This window comes from Vulpes vulpes, chromosome 5 (assembly GCF_048418805.1).
Source record: "Vulpes vulpes isolate BD-2025 chromosome 5, VulVul3, whole genome shotgun sequence".
Classification (NCBI taxonomy): domain Eukaryota; kingdom Metazoa; phylum Chordata; class Mammalia; order Carnivora; family Canidae; genus Vulpes; species Vulpes vulpes.
In genome coordinates, this window is record NC_132784.1 from 31888532 (window position 1) to 31904603 (window position 16072).

Consider the following 16072-nt stretch of genomic DNA (forward strand, 5'->3'; position numbering starts at 1 on the left):
GTCAGAGTGAATAATATATTTCCACGTAAGAGGGAAGAATTTCAGCACATTGTTCCTATCCTCTGTCCTCTTTACTTTTAGATGCTTAGATTCAGAATCTATGATAGTGTTATTAGATTTGCAATCTGTATGAGAGTTATTATAGTTTTAATCTTTATCTTACAACTTCACATACTTGAAAAATATTTTGACATTTGCATTTTTTGAGGCTAACCCTATAGCTTTATGTGCCTGAGTTTAGAATGTTTTAATGTTGACAATCAGCAGCACTTTATAGCATTGTCTCTGTCCAGCTGCTCATTTTATTTTCTTTCTTATAGTATATAAGAAATATTTTTCAAGGAAGATATGTAGGCATTATATGTTCTGAACCTATTCATACTTGAGTATGCATTTCTGATTTCTTTACACATTAAAAAAAACCAAGTTGACTGAGGACGAAATTCTTAACTTAAAATTGTTTCTTTTTGAAACCTTGTAGATTTGATTCTATTACTATTGGCGTTGTTGCTGTTGCCTTGGCATTCTGTTATGCATGTTGAGACCCCTTTTTGTTTCATTTGAGAGTAAACTGTCTTCCTTGAACCCTGTGTGGTTTTACTCTAAACTTTGGCCAAGATGCACTGAGGCAGAAGTCTTTTTCATTAGTATTGCTTACAGCATGGTGGTCTCCTTCAGTGTGCAGCCCCCGAAGGAAAGTTTTCTTCTGTGATATTTTTTATTGTTTTTCCTATTCCATTTGTGGATTTTTTTCGTTCTTGTTTTTGTTTTGTTTTGTTTGCCACGCAGTTACACAACTAGTTTTCTGCCCTCCCCCTTCTGTATAAGTCACTGGATGGGATATCTTCCATTTGTCCCACAGATCCATTCTCCATCCTTCTCCACTATGTTCTGTGTTCTGGGAGACTGACCTTTGTGACTGGATAACTGTAACTGGATAACTTCTGCCTTCTGGTTGTCTATGACCAGGGAGGGATGTGTTCAGAGCATAGGAGGGCAAGAAGATTGGTATTTATTCCCTTAGCTCCATCCCTGCTGGATCAAGGCTGGGCTGTGCCTCAGCCACGGCTTCTGCAGGGCTTCCACTACTGCCTTCCCTAGGTTACATTACTCGCTGCTCGCTCAGCCTTTGTGACCCAGGGATGATAAGTGGTCTACATTATTGCTAGTTCTAGATGCTTTATCAATCTTTACTGGCTTCCCTTAACCTTACCCACACCATTACGTAGTTCTTTCACTCACCCTCAATGATTTTACTTGATTATTTATTTATTCCCAGCAAGAATGTTTTCTTGTTTATTAATATAACCCTTTTTCCCTCTAATTTTCTTCATACTCTCTCCTCTTCTTTGTTTTGTGAAAGTTTCTTAGTTTTGTATGTGGTAATGGTTCTTTAATGTCTTCAGTTGAGGTATGAATTCTACTATATATATATATGACTTAGTGTGTGTGCGTGTGTGTATAGATATACTACCTATACGTAGAAATAGAGTATCCTTGCATTGCTTACTTACTCAGTTTCTTTTGTGCTTCATTTAGATTGCTTCTTTTCATTCTTGCTTTGTAGGAGACATGTTTTTCCTTGCTATTTTGTTAGGTTGCCAAGTGTTTGCTGAAATTTTTGCCTAAGGCTATAGACCATTTTCAAAGACAAACTCTTTATCTGGATCTTCTTGTCACCATTCTCTTCTTTTCACAGTAGCTTTCCCTGTCTTGCTGCAGCCAGTCTTTCCTCTGAAGTGTCTTGGACTGAGATGAAAGCTTTGCAGTCGCAGTTGACCCAGCTGAGACCCGCCCCCCTCTGCTTTCTTCCATTTATTTCCTGGGTTGTATGCTATTTACATACACGCTGACAGCGGGGATGATGCATCCTGGAAATCATGTGGGGATGGAGCCCGATGGTCACTCAGCTCTTCACTCTTATAGGTCTAAGTGTTCAAGTAACCAAGTACATTAAGACAATTGTGAAGGATTCATCTACTGTTTTTCAGGTGACGCCTTTTTCATGAAACGAAACTGTGATATTCCAAGAAGCCATGTGTTATAATGACTAAGAATACAGGTGTTCTAGGCTCAGCTGTCAACACCACCAGCTACTAGCTTTATGTGAATCCCTTCACAGTGCTTCTGTTTTTCTCAACTGAAAAGTAAAAAAAAAAATAGTAACTGAACTCATAGGTTTGTTGTGAGGATGACATGATGATGAGAACAAGTCAAGTCTTAGAACAACGCCACACATCCAGTAAATATCACATAACTGTTTGCCATTATTGCTGTAAGTTGCAGCCTGAGGAGGTTTTCCCTCAATCTGACTCCTTTATAATTAGTGTCAATTATCTGAGATCTCAGCCATGAGTCAGTTGTCAGTTGGTTTCTGATGTTGCAAGTTTTCGGTTTCTTCTCTGTCTGCCCAGGTACTTCATGAAAAAGGCAATGAGAAGTTGGGGAATGATTTTCAGACCTCCTTGGAATAAACAGGACCAATAAGCTGTGATTCTGAGCCATCATTTCTGGTCACTCTGTAAAACTGTTCTCATTAAAATGAATTTTGGAGAAATTTGCTAGCCTTTTTAGATTGAGGCTCAAAGCCTAGTTTATAAAAGTCAACATTGCAATTTAGAATTTGGAGATGTTTTATCCTGAAGAAAAAGAAGAAGTATCTGGTAGGAAACATATACTGTATTATTAGAGGAAAGGACACATCTCTATACAGTCTGAGGCCAAGTTTCAAACCTTTACCTGACTGCCTCCTTCTGTTTCACACTGCTCAAATGAGCCCCACATGTCCCAGTCGAAATCATAAAAAGCAAAGAGTACACTTGCTTTGGAAGTGCTTTCCCTTCCTATCCCGTATGCACAAGTTTATGCAGAATGGTTGAAAGAAAAGGAAAAGAGATGAAAAATGACCTCTAACTTCAACTATTAATATTATCCATGTTTTTTACTCATGTTTTTATTTTGGAGTTTCTAACACTGTTTTTGGCTCGTTTGAAGTTCCAACAAAAAGACATTGATTCCATAATAAAAAATGTGAAGCTGTTGAGGGCAATATTAAAATATGAAGCAGCTCAATAAATAATAATTCGTCTGCCAAGGTATCCATATCCGCCTTTGACTTTTTGAGTCCAACTTTTAAATTTCATGTCCTTTCCATAGGTACAGATTTGTAAAGTGACTTTTGATTTAAGTTACCTGGAATTATTAAAAATTACTCTCAAAGAAACTATTGAACTCTTCAATTAGTCTTTACCAAATTAGTATTGTGTACTATCAATATGGTTGTATTTTAAATAGGGTGGATGATTTAAATAAGCCAGAGAACTGACTGAATGTGAATTATACAGGTCCAAAAAATAGTAGGGAAATAAATTGTTTCTACAGTAGCTTTTTATTCAAGTTATGTGATAGTTATCTGAACTCTACACTGGGCATGCTTAGTGTTCTACCAAAACAAGTCGATGACAGAAGAAATTTAGGAAGCAGCAGTGTGTATGTGCCAAACCTGACAGACCTAGGGAACATGTAGTGAAGCAAAGATTTGCCCACTGTCTAATGATTCTAATCTAATATGGAGAACCACAATGAGAAGTTTTGATGGATCAGAAAATTAACAGACTTCCGTTTGGTTGTGGCTGTGTAGATGAAAGCTTGGGGAACTCTCCGAGCCATGTTTCATTTTTAATGGCATGCTTCTTGAGTCTTTACAAAGAATCAGCCTCAGTAGTGTACCTGGAATGTGGGTATTACATGTGTGTGTTTTCCCACAAGTGAAAATTATAAAGACTGTATTATTATTATTATTTTTTAAAGATTTTATTTATTCATTCATGAGAGACACAGAGAGAGAGAGAGGCAGAGACACAGGCAGAGGGAAAAGCAGGTTCCCTGCAGGGAGCCTTATGTGGGACTGGATCCCAGGTTTCCAGGACCATGCCCTGGGCGGAAGACAGGTGCTAAACCGCTGAGCCCCCCAGGGATCCCTAAAAACTGTATTAAATTGTGGAAAGGAGTGAGGCACACATGTGAATGAAAGAAACTTCAGAGACTAAAATAAAGCCAATTGTGTACTTAGAGCTCTTTCTGGCAATATCCTTTGATGAGGATGTTGGAGGAGTTAGGACCTTTCCTGTGTGAGAAGCTGCAGGATAATCATGTCTTTAGCAAAAAAGGCATGCACAAGCTCTGCTGCAAGTTTTGCCTCCAAATCAGTGAAGAGAGAGGTTTTATGTTCCGGAGTTTACCCATACAGGAAGTAATTGAGTTTCTGAAGATGAAAGCCTGTAAAAGGTACTGGGAAATAGCCAACAACGGCTAATATCACTGACAGGATATAATGGATGATAATATATATATATAATAGAAATATAATCTTTGGGTTACTTGATCTTTCATAAAGAAAGATTTGAAATATACTTAGATAAAAACATAAGTATTTTAATCGAAGAATAAAGTTATGTTTTCCGTGCTATTTTGCTATTTTCGTATTCTTCCCTGATTTTACCTAAAGAGAGAACAATATGAACCACACAGAAAAGTAATATTTTTTAAATGTTATTTAAAAATAAAAGTGATAAATTGTAGGTATGAATCTCAAATTGTTTGGAGCATTTTATGTAGAAGATGGAGTCCCATGTGATCATTCACACTACTTTCATACACACTTTAGCAATGATGTTGCATAACTTTTGTAAAAACAGAAATTCTATGTGCCATAATTTTTTAAAAATCTGATTTCTTTGTAAATTTAGTAAAGCACAGAGGTTCTGATATTCTTCTTATCATTATTTTACAAAATCTTATTTCTAGGGGTACCTGGGTGGTTCAGTGGACTAAGCTTCTATCTTTGGCTCAGGTCATGATCCCAGGATCCTGAGATTGAGCCCCGAATCAGGCTCCCTGCTCAGTGAGAGTCTGCTTCTCTCTCTCCCTCTGCCCCTCCCCACTGCTTGTTCTCTCTCTCTCTCTCTCAAGTAAATAAATAATTTAAAAAAAAATTAGCAAAATCTTGGGACACCTGGGTGGCTCAGTGTTTGAGTGTCTGCCTTGGGCTCAGGTTGTGATCCCAGGGTCCCAGGATCGAGTCCCACATCGGGCTCCCCTCAGGGAGCCTGCTTCTCCCTTTGCCTGTGTCTCTGCCTCTGCCTGTGTCTCTCATTAATAAATAAATAAGATCTTTAAAACAAACAAATAAAATCTTATTTTTAAACCTCAGACTCAACAATTGAAAACACAAAATAAGTAAAATTTATGATCAATTTTCCTTCTCATTTTTCATGTGTCTTTAAACACCCCAACTTCCTGAATTTGTTCTAAATATTCCTTTCTGCCTTTTTTGTTCAAAATTTATCCCTCTTCCTTCCCTGTGAAAACAACCATTGTTGACTAATTTCTTAGTTTAATAGTCTTTGCTAGAAAACTAATATATATATATGATTAGGCCTAAATCAAATGGATGGTAACAGGGTTTGGTTTGGTTTTGTTGTTTTTATGTCACTTTCCCAGTGAGAAAGAGAAAAGCAGTCCCTGACACCCAGGGGCTGGCGGGCAATCACAGTTAGGTTGGTGTTCTCCTGTTAAACATAACAATCTCACAGAACATCAACACCAGATGAGGGTACTCTGGGATCATGACAGATCAAGGCAAAAACAAGACTACTCTGTAATAGCGTCTGAACATAACAAAACATGAATGTTGTCCCTGTCACAACATACCAAACACCCCTCTGTCCAAATAATATGAATCACTGTTGCACATTTACCAATGACAGCTTTAGTGTCCCTCTCTTCTTCCTTTTTCTCTACTTAAATCATCAAGCTACTCAACTATAGAATTAACGCCATTTGCTGACAGCACTTAATCCACTGTGAATGTTCCCTTCCTTGAATCCTTCCCCAAATCACCAAAGATCAGATCCTACAATAGGTCATGCCTAACTCTTTCATGTTGAGATACCTCATGATTCTCTCTTCACAATGAGAAATAAATCCCACCTTATTTGCTATAGGTGTGTTCTTGGTGGTCTTTTGTGTGGATGAAATTGAAGCCAGGTAACAACCAAAATTTAACAACTTCCAAAATTCAAACTAGTGAGTGAAGGTTCTGATTTTTGTCTTTTCTTTCTTTAAAGATTTTATTTATTTATTTCACAGAGAAAGAGAGCACAAAAAGGGGGAGTGGCAGACAGAGGGAGAGGGAGAAGCAAGCTCCCAGCTGAGCAGGGAGCCCAACGCAGGGTTCAGTCTCAGGACCCTAGGATCATGATGTGAGCCAGAGGCAGCTGCCTAACTGAGCCACCCAGGTGCCCCTGCAGGTGCTGATTTTCAAAAAATAAATGGACAATATTGAGATTCTATTATTGGTCAGACAAACTTTCTCTCCAAGATGTAAGAGAATATTGCTTGAGTCCTTACATCCTTTTTCATTTATTCAATCCTTCCTTTACATTCTTTTATTAAACAGATAATTAGGGATCCCTGGGTGGCGCAGCGGTTTGGCACCTGCCTTTGGCCCAGGGCGCGATCCTGGAGACCCGGGATCGAGTCCCACGTCGGGCTCCCGGTGCATGGAGCCTGCTTCTCCCTCTGCCTGTGTCTCTGCCTCTCTCTCTCTCTCTCTCTCTCTCTCACTGTGTGCCTATCATAAATAAATAAAAATTTAAAAAAAATATTAAAAAAAAACCAGATAATTACTGAGTCTGTATACTGTGCCAGGGACCGTATTAGGATCAAGGAATAAACAACAACCAAAATTCCTGTACTCATTAAGGTAACAGGTTAGACCAGATATTAGGAAGATAATTACCTACAAGTGCAAAGAACGAGGAGATTTTTGTCTTATGCGCTTGGATTTTTCCTCTGTCATCACAAAATTACAACTGTTCTAACCAGATAGGTCTTTCTACTTCATGTCATTTTTTCAACACGTGGGGAATAAACAGATTAATTTATATGCTACTGTGTTAAAGGACCTATAAGAAAAATGCTCTCCTTGCTACCATAACTGAGATTTTGGAATAAGTAGTAAACATTAAATATGACTTAAGGTATAATTTTTTAAAAGCTTTTCTTTTTTTTTTTTTTTTCTAAAGATTTATTTCTTTGAGAGAGAGTGTAAATGAGGGCAGAGGCAGAGGGAGAGAGGAAGAAATCCTCAAGCACACTTCCCCATTGAACACAGAGCCTGACATGAGGCTCGACACAGGGCTTGATCCCAGGACCCTGAGATCATGGCCTGAGCCAAAATCAAGAGTCAGACACCAACCAACTGAGCCCCACAGACACCCCTAAAGACTTTTCTGATTCGATTATCTAACCCTAGTACTAAGAGTTTAAATTCCTTTCCTTACCAATGGGAAGCAAGACGAATCTCTTAATCATTTCAGTATTATAAGATATGGAATAGAATAAAGATCAGTTTAAATTATAGCCATTACTCTTTTCAAAGTTTTTAGTGAGTAAATTTCTAGATACTTAGATGGAGAGCTACTGATAATGTTTTCCTATGGTAACAGTGGGAGAATTTTCTTGGCCGAGGATATGGCATCACTCAAGAGGCCACACACTGAGCTAAGTATGTACCAGGTTATATCTCTTAACCTTCATTCATGCCTGTTTATTCCTTCAATTATCCATTTGTCAACCTAAATTTGTTGAGTATCAATAGGTTCTGGTAGGTTCCAGTACCAGTCTATGTACTGGGGACACGCATTAATAAAAAAAAAAAAAAAATCACAGACATAAATATAAGGTTACAGCTGTGATAAGTGCTAAGGAGGAGGGGTGCATGGTGCTCGGAGAGTGACTGATGCAGAAAGCAAAAGTGACACTATTGGATGGATTGGGAAGACCTTTCCTGCGATGGTGTTAATTATGCTAAGATTTAGAAGAAGTGAAGATGTTCATAGCAGGGCTGTCATATGTTTTATCATAACCACATCTTAGAAGAGAGAATAGAGTCTCAGGTATATCTAGCAATTGAGAAGTGGGTGAGCTAAGATTTGAACCCCTGTCTACAATTTTTACAACCCATCATGTATCCACCACACTGGGCAACCCTGCACATCCATCCCTTTAGATGTTCTTACTCTGCTGGAATGATGTGTATACACCTGTCTTCCTAATTAAACAGAGATATTCTAGTGGACAGACACTATGGCTTAAAAGGCACAAGTTCCAGATACATAGTGTCTTCTCTGAAGGTTGACTAGATGATAAAATAATCTATATGTTCAATGCGATTTTGTTTATTTTAGAAGTTCTTTTTTGGGGAGAAGGGATTTTGGAGAATTTGTATATCTTAAAATATCTATGGAAGTTTCAATTGTTGCTGTTTCTTTCTTCTCTTTTCTCTCAACTGTAGAGGTATTTATCCAAAATCTTTCTACTGAAAGTAGGACTGCATTTAAACCTGTATTTTTTTAAATGGCCTTTGTGGTCTATCACTATTTGAAGGTTTCCCTCTTTGATTTCCTAAGAAAATCAAAGCCAAATTTGTGGTTCATTTTAAAGCATTTGAAGGTCTTGATTCAAATTATTTTTCTTTCTTCATTTTTTGTGTATTTATTTTATTATCTTGTAATACTTGTATTTATAATACTTGTATTTATAATATTATCTTGTAAGACTTGTATATGTCTTACAAGTCACCTCTAATCCTTCTTGGAATATGGCAAGATATAAATGAATAAACAAATATTATTTTAAAAGGCTTCACAAAAGAATTTGGATTTACAGAGTTTACTTCCATTAAATCTAGTTCCATTATTCTTCTGTTTTTTTAAAAATATATTTTAAATTTAATCTCTATATCAGGGGAAAATTTAAAAAAAAGCTCTTTATGGGAAAAGAAAACAGAAAGGGGACCTAACGGGAATGCATGAAGATGAAGTTAGAGAAGCAGTTAAGTCATGATGATGATGGTGGTGGTAATGGTGATGAAGAAGGCTTAGGGGATAATTGTGTGGATATTTTCTACAGGACCTTTGCATTAACTGTAAATGGTTCTGTCATCTGCTTCCTGATTCACTGCCAAGTGCCAAAATTTAATGGGTAAACAAAAGTAATAAAAAGTGAAGGATATGGATATTAAGACCAGTGAATGAGCAAAGTAAAACGGGGAAAAAAGCAAAGCTGAGGTAAGGTTGAGTGGAAGGATGGGTGTTTTATGAAGCTGCTGTTATAGAGGATTTTTTTCTATGTCTTATTTTCCTAAAACAAGAATACATTCATGGATTCCATATGCAATTAATTTATTTTGAGAGCAGCTGCCCATGGCGTAAGCTCTGTGGCTGGGATTTCCACATCTTAAAAGTTCACCTATATCACAACCACTACATATGCAGCAATCTAGTAAGAGCCCAAAACTTATTTTTCCAAAGTCCTTAGGCCCTTTAAATCTTAAACTGATTATCATCAAGTTTCAGAGCTGTGTTAAACTAAAGTCTCTTATATAGATACATAACCAGGCCTAAAACAGAATGACACTTAGTAAAAAACCTAATCTAAGAATATTAGTTTTAGATGCTATTTTGGTCAAACTCTTTTGTAAAGGGAAAACTTAAATAAGTGATTTATTGTTAACAAAAGAATTCTCATAATCACCAAAAATGAGACAGTTCTACCAATTTAATACAGAGAAAAGAACCCAAGTTTCAGGCAAATATTATATCTGAGCTAATTTCACTGTCTAGTTTTATACAGAGATCTGGACATCTGAAAAGAAGAAAAAGGACTTTTTCCATTGGTATTTCGTGTTAATGTGCAAGCAAACATCAACACTATGGCAGATTTGGCTATAACAAAACCATATGGGACTATAACAAGCCCATATGGAATCATTCCCTTAAAGGGGAAATGTCAACTAATGTTTTTCACCAATCATGCTACTCATAAAAGTAGAAAGATCAAGAAGGTAGGAGAGAAAACAGTAGGTAAATCAATTCAGGAAAATTCCTGTACATTATTTGTTCAAGGAATCAGGAAACCAATATTTAGTGAACATGTATGAAAGATGCCATGGAGGGATGAAACGAAGAATATGGGTCAGTCCTCACTCATCGGGAGATGTCAATCAGTACTCTCTCTAGGCTTTAATAATTTTAATAATAATTTAAAACCCTTGCAAGTTGCTCATTGCTTATATTCTTAAAAGACGTGTACTCTTTTGCCTTTCTGTGCTACTCTTTATTTTGGTCAACATGAGGAGATTCAGAATTCCCTTCCCTCTCTAAAATACTAAAACAAAAACAAAAACAAAAACAAAACTATACTATATACACTATACTACAATATAATTTGATGATTCTAATTCAAATACGGCATAAATGGTCCATTTTAAATTCTATCCAGTGTACTTCATTGCTATGCTGTACCCCTGTTTTCAGTGTATAATTGTTTTTTATTGTTTATTTAACAAATACTTATTGGATAATCATTATACACTAGATACTGTGTTAGATGCTGGTATAGAATTCCTAGACTCATGGGTCTTACAATTCATAGTGATCTTTATCACAGAAACACACAGGACAAATCTGGGGAGGACTTAAAAAGATTTAAAGAACTACATTCTCAAAGATCTGGTTCCATTTTTCTTTAAAATTTTTAAAAAACTTCTTTAACTTTGTAAAAAGGAATCCATGATATTTATTTGGCCTCAGCAGCATACTAAGGAGCGAGAGTATTACCAGGAGAAGTAAAACTATGGTGGGTGATCCATGTTAACCAAAGCAGCTCCATTGGGTTAAAAGAACATGAACCATGAGACAGTGAGAAAAAAGCAGGGAGGATGAAAAAATTATAGATAAGCAAGCCAGAAAAAAAGTCTACTACTGTGTAATTATCTGTTACTTAAGGATGTGGTCCCTGTGGTTTCGGAGAGACTTGTTTGAGGCATGTTTGTCTGCAGGGTTGGCGGGATTATAAGGCCGGGATTGGAGGACAAACAAAGATAAAACTTGTTGGGAAACAAACATAGAAGAAATTGCACCATGAAGTCTTCCAGCTCCTGAACATTCCCCAATATCTCCAGGACTAGCTTGTTGGTAGCTACAAGAAGTCATGTGCATTTCTGAAGAAGCAAGCAAACAAGGAAATTAACTGAAAAAGTCCTGATGAGACGTTCCCATGAGAACAATGGGAAATTTTACTAGCAAAGGGTATGGCATCGCTTAAGGGGCAAGGCACCAGGCTAAGGATGTGCCATTTTAGGTCTCTTAATCTTTTTTATTAATTTTTTATCTTTATTTAGGCAAGTAATCATTTTTAAATTATTCATTCATCAATCTAAATTTCTTGAGCACCTACTTGGTTCCAGGTGCCAGACTAGGTACCAGAGACATGCATTAATCAAAGAATCATAGATATAAATATAAAGTTACAACTGTGATAGTGCTAAGAAGGAGGGGCACACAGTGCTACGAGACTGTCTGATGAGGAAAGTAACACCATCAGATGGGGTAAGAAGAGCTTTCCTGAGATGATGCTAAGCATGCTGAGATCCAAAAGGAGATGAATGATCTTTAGAGATCTACCGTACAGCATTACAGCAACCATAGTCAAAGTACTATAGACTACACTAAACATTTGTTAAGAGGGTAGATCTGATGTTAAGTGTTCTTTCCACAATAAAGGAAGAAAGGAAGGAAGGAAAGAAGGAAAGAAGGAAAGAAGGAAGGAAGGAAAGAAAAAAAGAAGGAAGGAAGGAAAGGAGTGGGGGGGAATAAGATGTTCATAGAAAATCTACGTTGTAGGAATTTTGTCCTTATTATCCTTCCATCTCTTAGAAGAAAGATGTCAGTCTCAGATATATCTAGCAACGGGGAAGTGAAAGAGTTAGGATTTAAACCTGTGTCTTCATGCTTACCTACCACATTGAGATGTGTACATATGATGAGCTCATGGTGCCATTAATGGTGACGCTAGGGCCAGAGGGATCTTTCTTTGGGAAGGTGTCATCAACCTCACCTCCAGACAGGCACAGGTCTATTCTAAGACTTCAGCGCTTCCTTCAGTGTCCTTCTGATGCTTAGTGCTTCTCATTGGTGAATTTCTTTAAAGAAAATTGTATACTACTTGTTTTTTCTGTTAGCTTCTATTTCTTATTTCCTAAGCAAAAATGAAAAATGTTGACCGTACTCCCTTCTCTCATTGTTGGATAATGACATCAGAGGTCTACTCTGGACCCTTCCAATCCTTTTGTTTTGGAGACCTGATTCTAGTGTCACAATTTGCGTTGACTAAGTCCCTCTGAAAATTTAATGAAAAGTTAGGTCCAGGTTTCCTAAAGACTTTCTTCCATATTGTTACCCTTCACTCCAAGACTGAATCTATTTTCTTAAACATAATTGCTTACTTTTTTCATGTATTCCCTTGGAGTCATGTTAAAAATGTCCTTTTCCTGTTTTCCCAAATGTTGTTCATTAGGTCTCATCTTCTATTTGTATGGTTTTCCATCCCCCCTCCCCATCTCCACTTGGCACATGTTCTTGGCACATGAGTTTCAGCCTCCTGGCTTCAGATGAGCATAGCCCTAGTTTGCTTTCTTCCTTTCTGCGGGAGTGGACTAATATTGGCAGAGAAAGTGAAAGAAGAACATTATCTTTGCTGATTGCTCAATAAACACATATTTATTGAAAGCCTAGTGTGTGCCAGAAACCAGGTCGACGTTCGGTTCTAATGATGAAAAAGGCAGATATGTGTGCTCGTGCTGTGATACATCCTGTGATGTGGGAAGTCTCTTAGATCCAGAAAACAGGAACATCTAACCCAACTTGTAAGATCAGCGGGAATGTACGTAGATCAGTGTTACCTGAGTTCAGATTTGAAGGACCAGAACGACTTTGCCAGATAACCAAGGCCAACTATGGGAAGAGAGAAGAGTATTTCTGGCAGAAGGAATAGCATATGCGACAGAGAATTTAATAACAGTAGCCTTTTTCCTAATCTTCATGCAGACTAAAAGATGTAGAAGAACATAAATTAATATTTTATTCTTTTAGTTGGGAGGGGGAGAAAGCTTACATCTTATATGCAGTATTACAGAAATAATTCCCTTATAAGTAATTGCCTATAAACTTTGGGATCACATAATGACCTATTCAGGGGGGATTAGTGGTCCATGGACTGTGAGAGTTACAGATTTAAAAGGACTTAAAGAAGCTCCCAAAGGCTGGAGCAGAACCATAGGAGGAGAGGAAACTAGTGACTAGGAAGAGGGAAAATGTGGTACAAGGTGAGTCTCCACTGGCAAACAAGGAACAGAAGGGCCGTACCTTAGAAACCATGTAAAGATGGTAGACCATGACCATACACGTGATGGGAAGCCAGTTTTCAGCCAGTTTCTGTTGTTTCACAAGGAAAGGTAGCAGGTATTGTATTTTTTCCATCCTCTCTTCTTCCTTTGCTCTCCGTTAAATTATAAGTCACAGCAATAAAAATGAATTAAAAAGATACTGTCTCCTACCCCAGTTTTATGAGAAACAGCCCCACTGATAAATTAGGGCGGTTTGATTTGACTAAACCCATGTTTAAATGATTACCAAAAACAACTCACCATTTAATTGTGGACAGCACTTAAAAGAGTCACAACGTACAAAAAAAAATGCAGAGATCTGGGGTCTGCTGTCTAAAAGCTTATCATTTACTCTCCTGCCTGTGTTCTCCCCAAGCTATTATCATTCCTCCACCGCGTCTCAACCTTTTCTGTGTCATTAGCAAACTGCAAATCCAACCCACTTTTTCTCTTGAGTGTTATCAAGAGATGCCAAAGAATTCGGCAGCATTCTTTCTAGAAAGATATTTTCTTCTCACCCCAGCAGGACATTGGAGAGTGACAAAAGTAGCCATGATCTGAAGCCCGGCAAGTTCTGGTTTCCCCTGGCTGACAGCTTCATTTCAAGGACCATGCTTTGCCAACACTCTGACTTACGCAGCTGGAAGGTTATTTCCATAAATCTAGATGACTCTTTAAAAATAGAAGCAATCTGTTCCTTTTTTCTCCAGACACTCATTTCTTTATAATTAAGTCAGCATTAAGGGGGATTTCCCACCATCTTTTATCTGACGCTGCAGAGGGGGTGACTAACTCCCGCCTAAGGTGGGTTTAACAGATCCTGGGTAAGCAATACGAAAGTCTAACAAATTAAAAAATGTCTTGGTATGAGAAGAAAAGATGCCACTCATATTGTCCCTCGTTAAGGAATTAAGGTTTGGGATCTGAATTGCTGAATTCTATTCTTTAGGACAGCTCGGCCGTTACTGCTACTTTGCTCTTGAAGCTAATTGGTCTTACCATATAGATCGGCGTCCTCTTTTCTCCAGCAACACACACTCACCCTATGGTGCTTATGTCTTTCCTAAGATGTCACTCCTTTTACTATTGATTATGAAAAGTAATTCCCTCCTGCTTCGGTATATGGGATCAGGAGAACATCTGTGCCTTCTCTCTCTTAACCCTAGGAAAACTATGAGCTTGCATTTGGAGGACAAAGCATCACTTTTTTATTTTTTATTGACAGAATTAGACAGTCCTTCTCAATAAAATTACAAAGGGGGAAAATATCTGCCACTGGTGATCTGATTTTATTTTATTCTTTGTCTTCTGGTTCTTCTAAGATTCCGTCTTTGGAATGCAGGACAGGAGCAGAATGCATCAACAACAATAATAGTAACAGAGACAGGAGAGAACTGTTCATACTTTCCCTGTGTTACTTATCACTCTGAATTCTGGTTTTATTTTTATTTGTCTTTTTCACCGTTAGACTGGCATCCATAATGATAAGGGCAGGGGCTGATTTATCTCTCTCTGTACCCAGCACAGAACACAGTGTCTGACACATAGACATTTGTTGACTATGGAAACAACAGGGTCCCCAAAAGCAGAAGACATCACCCGAATAATAATTTCTGTTGTATTACTTTTCAGTGTCAGAAAAGTTCCGTTGCATTTGCCTGTAGTGCCACATTGGGATTTAGAAGAAATCATGTATTCTATTCCCATCAAGAGGCAGATGCATAGGGACTGGGCCTTTTCAAGCAGTAGGCTGCTCATTGGCCTAGGTCTGGGAAAAGAATGACTCAGAAATTCCAAGGCATAGGTTTAGTCTCTGCCATTACCTTACTTCTCACAACTTTTGGCAAGTCCCCAAGTGACTGGGCTTCCATTCTCCTGTTTGCATAATAGAGAAGTTGGACAGAGGAATTTCTAGCTGGAGAGCAGAGATTTATGGGTATCAAAGCAAGCCTGTGAACTTCCTGTGTGTAAAATGTTACAGTTACACGGATAAATGCATATGTGCATTTTGGGGGGGGGGTAGGGCAGGAAATGGGGTTAAACTTGTCATTAGGTATTTTTTTTAAACAAAAATAACTCAAAAAACAAAGGTGAAGAAAATCCTGAAGAGATAACTTCTGATATCCCTTTCTCCTATAAAATGTCTACACTTCTAAGAAAACATCTAAAACTTTTTCAGCCATAATACGTGTTCTCTTCTCGTCCATTTCCCCCCAGATCATTCACAGCCTCATGATACTTTATTTTTTTCCTCTTGATACTTTAAATATCTATATATGTCCTGCTCAAATTCCATCTACTTTATTAAGTGCAGAACTAAGCCTTTCATTTTTCCAAAGGCCCACAGTAAATTTTGAATGAAAATTTTTGTAGATGTTTGATCCCAGAACACTGATTATTTTCCCTCAAATACTCCGTGTCTTCCAGGATTAGGGCTATAAATATTCTAGACCCAAAAAGATCTCAAGGGATAGTAGAAGGATTGTTTGTTGAGACTATCCATCCACATAACAGGCCAGTGGGGTGAGACTAGGGTCTAGGAACTTTGGAAGGAAGATTCCTGATACTTACCAGGAATGGCAGGTAGACATTAAGTGAAAGGAGTGACTTGGGTCTTTGGTAGCAACTCTATGAGCAAAGCCCATTACCCAATAACATGGAATCATGTTACGGTTACATTATAGGAACCAACTGTAATGGGTGAAGGAAGAGGAGGATTTTGCTTAACATACCTGTGTGGGCTTCCTGTAGTTACTTCAACAAATCACCACAGTGACTGAA